The following is a 6,908-nucleotide window of genomic DNA, read 5'->3' as shown; positions in this document are numbered from 1 at the left end:
AGTATGCAGTGCTTTTCACAAACAGTCAGAGTTAATGTTTTGCACCCACATCATTTCAAGCGTCTGAGAATCGACGAGGGTTTTTTTTAACTGATCCAATTAGTTTTTCGTGTCCATTATCTGCAGCAGAGTCCATACTGATAGTGGTGGTGAGATAGTTATATTGCTTGTTAAAATGGATCAATGCTGTATACAAAAGCTACTGGTGCTACCGATTTTTGAAACAAGAATAGCGCAATACAATAGAAAATCATTTTTAGGGCAATGCCCAGTAGACAAAAGTGATAAGAGTCGGTTGTGTGATTTAGATAACAATTAAGGCTTAATGACATATTTGGTGATATGTTACTGTTCGTTTATATACTTCACCATGATCTGATGTGATTAGCGCATGCATTCATCCATGCATCCTTATGAAAACATTATTAATATACAGCTCATCTTTCTCACTTTATACTAAAATGTGAATTGACATATTTGTTTGAAATATTAATATAAGAAACGGTTTGGAACTTTCCTTCAAAATTAACTATTATATTATCTTTGCTACATTTATACATAATGCTTCTTTAAAATGAATGAGTAAAATATCTCTAGATAGCTAAAAACTCTATAAAACTATTAAAATGTTAATATAAAGGCTCTAGATACTTTTTCTGGAGACTAGACCTTTTTATTTTTTTAAACTGGTACTCTACTGGTGCCACCTTCACAAACTCGACTGGTACCACCTTCACAAACTTGACTGGTACCACTTTCACAAACTCAACTGGTACCACCTTCTCGAATTCGACTGGTACCACCTTCTCTTAAGGTAAGAGGTAAGTATACCACAAGGCTCTTCTCTGTTCTGGCATGGAGGTGGTGAAATGAACTTCCCCTTCACATGTTCGAACAGCAGAGTCCCTGGCTATCTTCAAGCGACGGGTGAAGACCTACTGCTTTCTGAAACGCTTAAATAAACACTTTTCCAGATTTTCTTTGCATATATTTTGTATTTTTTTAAAAAGCATCTCAACAGAGTTGTAGGCTGATTTACCTTAAGTTTGTAATCTCGAGTACCAGTGAAGACATCGCTCTGGACAAGGTCATCTGCTAAATGCCATAAATGTAAATATGCGTTTTTAAAAGTATCCACCAAATAAGTAAATATTTGCTTCTCTTACTGAAATTCCTGAATTTTTTATATTTGATGTGTTATTTTCTCAATATATCCATATGCACATTACTGCCAAGTGCACATCTGTTCCCACTGTATATATATACTGCACCAAATTGCATGCATCCTGCTGTTACCTCTACCTTATGCCACTGAACCATAATTCTTATTTATTTAATTGAACCCATTGCCATTCGGACTCCTGGCATGCACCATACTGTTCTACCATTACTTGTACAGTGTTATATTAAATATTGTGCCATAACTGTACTTAGTCATTAATTTTTTTTGCTATTTGCTTTATTGGCTGGATGCTAGCTGCATTTAATTGCCTCTGGATGTGGACTGATAATAGCAATAGGGTTAAATCAAACCAAACCAAACCAAAGTCAGTAAAGATTTGGGAATCTTGGTCTTGGGATTATATGGAAAATATGTTGCGTGTTTTTGGTATATATTACATTTATAACATACATGTTGCATGTTCATACGTGCTAATTTATCAGAATTATTATTATAATGGTGATATTCAGTTTTAATTTGTACACCTCAACAGAGTCTTTCCCTCACTTGTTTAGCATACTTAGTTAGCTAGCATGTTATAGATTTAGGAGTGTTCTGATTCGAGGCTATGCTAATAATGTTATGCTGTAGGACAGGCAGCGTGACAGTCTAACCTTGCTTTTCTGTGTTGTGTTGAGTTTGCACAGGTGCTACATCGTCTGCCATCTATCACCGCACTGTAAATATACCTTTTAACAAGGACAAATGAACACAGAAATGTGCAGAAAAACTGTCTGAGCAACCCAACTTTCATTGACCTCCTCGCTCTCTTTTTTTTTTTTTTGGTATTTCTCTGCAATACTTGTAATTAATGTTGGTTCATTTTTTGCACTAACAAGGAAAAAAAGCTCTCACTGAAATCCAAAGGAAACTAAATCGCTTGAGTGCGTAGAGGATCCTGTCACTAGCCTCTAGCTGTTTTGTGAATATTTATGCAGTACAACACATTTAATGCTGATATATATATATTTTTTTTTTTCAATTTATGATGATTTCAAAACATTTCTTTATGGTTTGTTATAGTGAAGCAATAGTGTATATAAAGATATTACTGTATACATAACACTTGGAGCATGAGTATGCAATGTTTTAAAAAATGATTTCCATTGGAAAGAAATTATTAAATTGTTCCTTTAAGTCTGTCCAAAATAAATCCAAATGAATAAGATCTGTGTTTCCTGAGAACACAAAACTTTACTTAATAATTCTGCATACTCAAGCGGCCTCCTGCAATTTGGAATGTAGAGACAGTGCCAATAACAGTGTCCATATTTTGTGTGTTCTGTATAACCGATTGTGCACACACACACACACACACACACACATACACACATACATACACACACACACACACACACACACACACACACACAGTTGAAGTTGAACGTTCTTCTGGTTCCAGTGCAACATCAGGGATTCATTAGTGCATGTGTTCGACCATGACTAGCCTTATTTCAGCCCAGCTTTCAAAACACCAAGACTGCAGAAGAGGCAGAATGCAGAAAACCTGCATGGAATAAAATAACTTTTATCATTCTCGCCTGATTTTTACAGAAAATGTTCAAAGATTAAAAAAAAAAACAGCATTTGCAGTGTTAGTTATGCCTGACTTAACAATCTTTGTGGATTTGATATAAATATGGGTCTAAAGCCGGTTGGTTGTGCATGGATTACTGAGTTAGCTGGAATGGATTGTTCAAATGTTTTTTTTGAAGCTGTTGGAGTAGTTACCAAAGCAACAAGTCTGTAAGGAAACGTGTTCAGAAAAAACAAGATCAGAGAAAGATGTTATATAGTGTAAATACAGAGATTTGTGCCACAATTTAAACAAAGACCTGTGTCCATAGGTCTACTTATGGATTGGCATTTTTAATTAAACCATGTAAATGTGTGACTGTTGCATTTGCCATTCAAAGCATAATTCATAACAAAAAAAATTCCTTTTTTTTTCCATTTTTCAAATATCGCATGTCAGAGTTCAGTAAACTAAATATTTAATATTCAATAATCAAAAATATTTCCAGACCTCTAAAATGATGGCAAGTGTCTGCAGGTTTCATCCAGAAGGAGACATAAAAAACATATTTATATAGGTGTTACTGTAGCTCAGTGGTTAAGGCTTTGGGTTACTGTTGAGAAGGTTGGGGTAGTATGGCACCAGTATGGGCCCTGAGCAAGACCTTCAACCATTTGTGTGCCAGGGGCACTATATCATGGCTGACCATGTGTTCTTACCCCAGCTTAAACATGTGACAAATAAAAAGACCCTTTACCTATATATCCATTACATGTACAAAATATCTACCGTAATTTCCGGACTATTAAGCGCACCCATATATAAGCCGCACCCACTGAATTTTACAAAGATTTTTATTTTAAACATAAGTAAGCCGCACCTGTCTATAAGCTGTCTACACTGAAACTAATGAACTTTACACAGGCTTTAACAAAAGACAGTGTCTGTTACAGGGTGTAACGGGTGAAATATATTGTGGCTTCTTTAAGAGCACAGTGGCATTTTGGGAATAGCCTCCGCCACATTTTTCCGGTATTACTGCATGTGTGCAAGGCCGAGGATTATGTCCTTATTATTTTCTGATGCTCATTTCTAAGTTTCTTTGACTAAACCGTAACGCTGTTGCCAAGAAAAATAAAAAAGCATGAGTTTTGGAAACCTGTCTGTGCTTATATGATTTCTGTTGCAACTGGAGGGATAGCGAGCTCTCCCATGACCCAGACTCAACGCGTTACAACGGCTTGTATCTAAACAGTAGCCGACCAAGAAAGTCATTGTTCACTGTCTTCCTTCTTCCTTTCACAACTATTTCTCTCCCGCTTCGTTGTTTAAGCCGTGGGGTTCAAAACGTGGGAAAAAGGTAGAGGCTTATAGTCCGATAAATACGGTAGATCAATAGATTCACATTTTGCTGTTAGCTCCTGAAAAACATTTTTCACCATCATTTAATGTCATATTAGATAAGAAATCCAAATTAGAATAGATAAGGAAGCAAACACTGCACTCAAATTTCATTGCAATGCAGAAAAGTGATGCAGCTCAGCTTAGCTAGCAAGCCATGCTTGTGATGAGCACGATGCAACTGATAGCGAGAAAATAATTAGTTTATCTGCTGCATTGCTCTCTTTACGTTGTAATGAAGTAGGGCTAATTTTCTATTGGTGCCAGTTAAATGGCACTTTGTGTGGTGTAGGAAACTGATTCCAAAAAGAACAAACCCAGACACGTTTCTAAAAACTTTTAATGGAAAAAAGATTGTACATTATGAAATCTTTCAGGTTGTATTTGAATTTTATTAAAGGTAGACATGGACAATACTGGCAAATACTGACAACCAGTAGAAATGTTAGCACAAGGGTAAAGGCATTGGACCTTGGATTGGAAGGTCATGAGTTCCAATCCCAGCGCTACCACTGATAGGTTCTTGAGCATCAACTGTTCAGTAGTAAGCTGCTCTCAATAAGGGTGTCTCCAAAATGCCATAAATGTACCTAACCATTTTTGACGTTCTAGTGTGTATATAATCTCTCTGCATGCACATTTCTGGTTGGAATTTGATTACAGGGGTTGTAAAGTCCATTTCATGCATCTAATATGCTTAATTCATAACAATTATTTTGTAATTGTCATGTTGTAGAGCAGTCTTAGCTAGTGTAAGCACAGCTGTATATTTTGTCAAGCATGGCTCAGATGATTAGCTTTTTAGCATCTTTTCTTTTGTTACTCGAATATAAATGAGAATTTAAATATTTCTATTGTCCTACTTCCTTTACAGAAAACTTGTATTGAAACCTGTGTCCAGATCTATGATCTGAGTAATGGTCCTACTCATACAAGGTTTCACTTATACAATCTAACCTAAAATCAACACATTACTTTCTTGCATTTAGGACACTCAGGTGCTGCTGCTTTTCTGAAAGTATGTAGAAAGAAAACTGGGGTAAAATAAAAACTGCAGAACAGCAGAAGTTCAAAACTGGACCATAAACCTCCAGACTTTAAAGTTGTTCTCTAGAGGACTGATTAATATTTGAATTCAATGACAGACTAACTGCACTGTAAGAACCATGACAAAGGGAATGGATGTGTTAATAGAAAAAGCCTGAATGTATATGCTAATGTGGCTAACAGTGAATGAAGAGCATGAGGTTATTTCCATTGTGCTGACTTGTGCCACTAAAGAATACTAAATCTCACAATAATAAGAATAAAAAGAAGAATAGGAAGAAAAAGTAGAAGAGGAGGAAGTCATTTAAATTATTGTTCAATGGCAAATAAATGCCAGCATAAAAGGAAAAAGCGAATGTAAAACTAGAAAGGAAAAAAAAAAAAGAAATAATATAAATCAAGTACAATAATATAATAAATAATCAAATAATAAATAATATGTAATTGAGATCAAGTAGCATTTTTCTTTTTAATGATATATATATATATATATATTTTTTATAAACTTTTAAATTAATTATTATTTATATACATTAACCTACAGAAAAACTGAAGCAAAAAGAGAAAATACTTATATGGAGTTGCATGGTTTGAGAACGAATACATTAAAAGCACTTTGGTGTTAGTGTTGTGTGTTTGTTCAGAAATGAATTCAAGTTCCACAATCAATTTATATAAAAAAAAAAGGTCTATAAATAATTTTCTATATTGACCAGGAATCCAGCACTGCAGCAATGTGCTCATTCTTCCATGTTTGAGGAAAGACACAGCATTCTGTACAGAGTGTAATTTGTCTTTAGCCAGTGAGCAATGCATTACAATTATCTCGGAGAAAACATGCAGATACAACATTTCTAAGATGCTGTTTTAGTTATCAGTGTGAGGTTTAACACAGAGGCCAGAGTCATAGATAACAACCGTCTCACATGTCAAACAAAAAAAACATATACCAAATACAAAAATAATGTCAGTTGCGCTAATGTGGTGCAGTCTAAAGGGGTGTGTGATCCAGTGAGCAATGTACAGTAAAGGCATCTAATTGTATTAGTCATCAGTCATTATTGTATATCACAGGATAAAGGTATACTTTAATAAAAATAGATAGTTTATCTCTTAGTCAACTAGGAATAAAAAAAAGTAGGTGACTAATCAAACAGTCAATTTTCTTTCAACTAATACTTTTTTCATTGTATGTCAGTTTACTTTTGTTTGTACTTTATCTTTACTTCAGTAGAGTATTAAGTATATTTATATTGTAAAACCTTACTACATTTTAAAGTCTTATATCTTACTTGTAACTCTCCATTTCACAATTTACATCATGCTGCACTATTTTGAAGTGAAAACATAAATTGCTTTACAAGATAAGACACAATGCTATAACCATAACCTCTCAGATTCTTTTGGAATGGAGTTCTGACCTCAACCCTATTACACACCATTGGAATGATTTGGAACTCCTCTGGGGTGCAGTCAGGCTTCCTCACTATAAACTACTGGAACATCTTCCCAGAAGATGGTGGTTAATTATAACAGCAAATGGACACTAAATGTAGAATGGGATGGTCAAAAAGAACATGAATCTGGTGGTCAGGTGTCCAAAAACTTTAGTCCAAATAGTGTATATTTTTAGAATGTATGCAGTTAAGTGTTACATTCTTCTGCAAATCATACAATTTCAGGTAAGAGTTTTCTATTGTTACAGGCACACAGTAAGAAGTT

Source organism: Silurus meridionalis, chromosome 9 (assembly GCF_014805685.1).
Source record: "Silurus meridionalis isolate SWU-2019-XX chromosome 9, ASM1480568v1, whole genome shotgun sequence".
Classification (NCBI taxonomy): Eukaryota; Metazoa; Chordata; class Actinopteri; order Siluriformes; family Siluridae; genus Silurus; species Silurus meridionalis.
The sequence above is the reverse complement of the archived record's forward strand: the minus strand, read 5'-3'. Positions refer to the sequence as shown.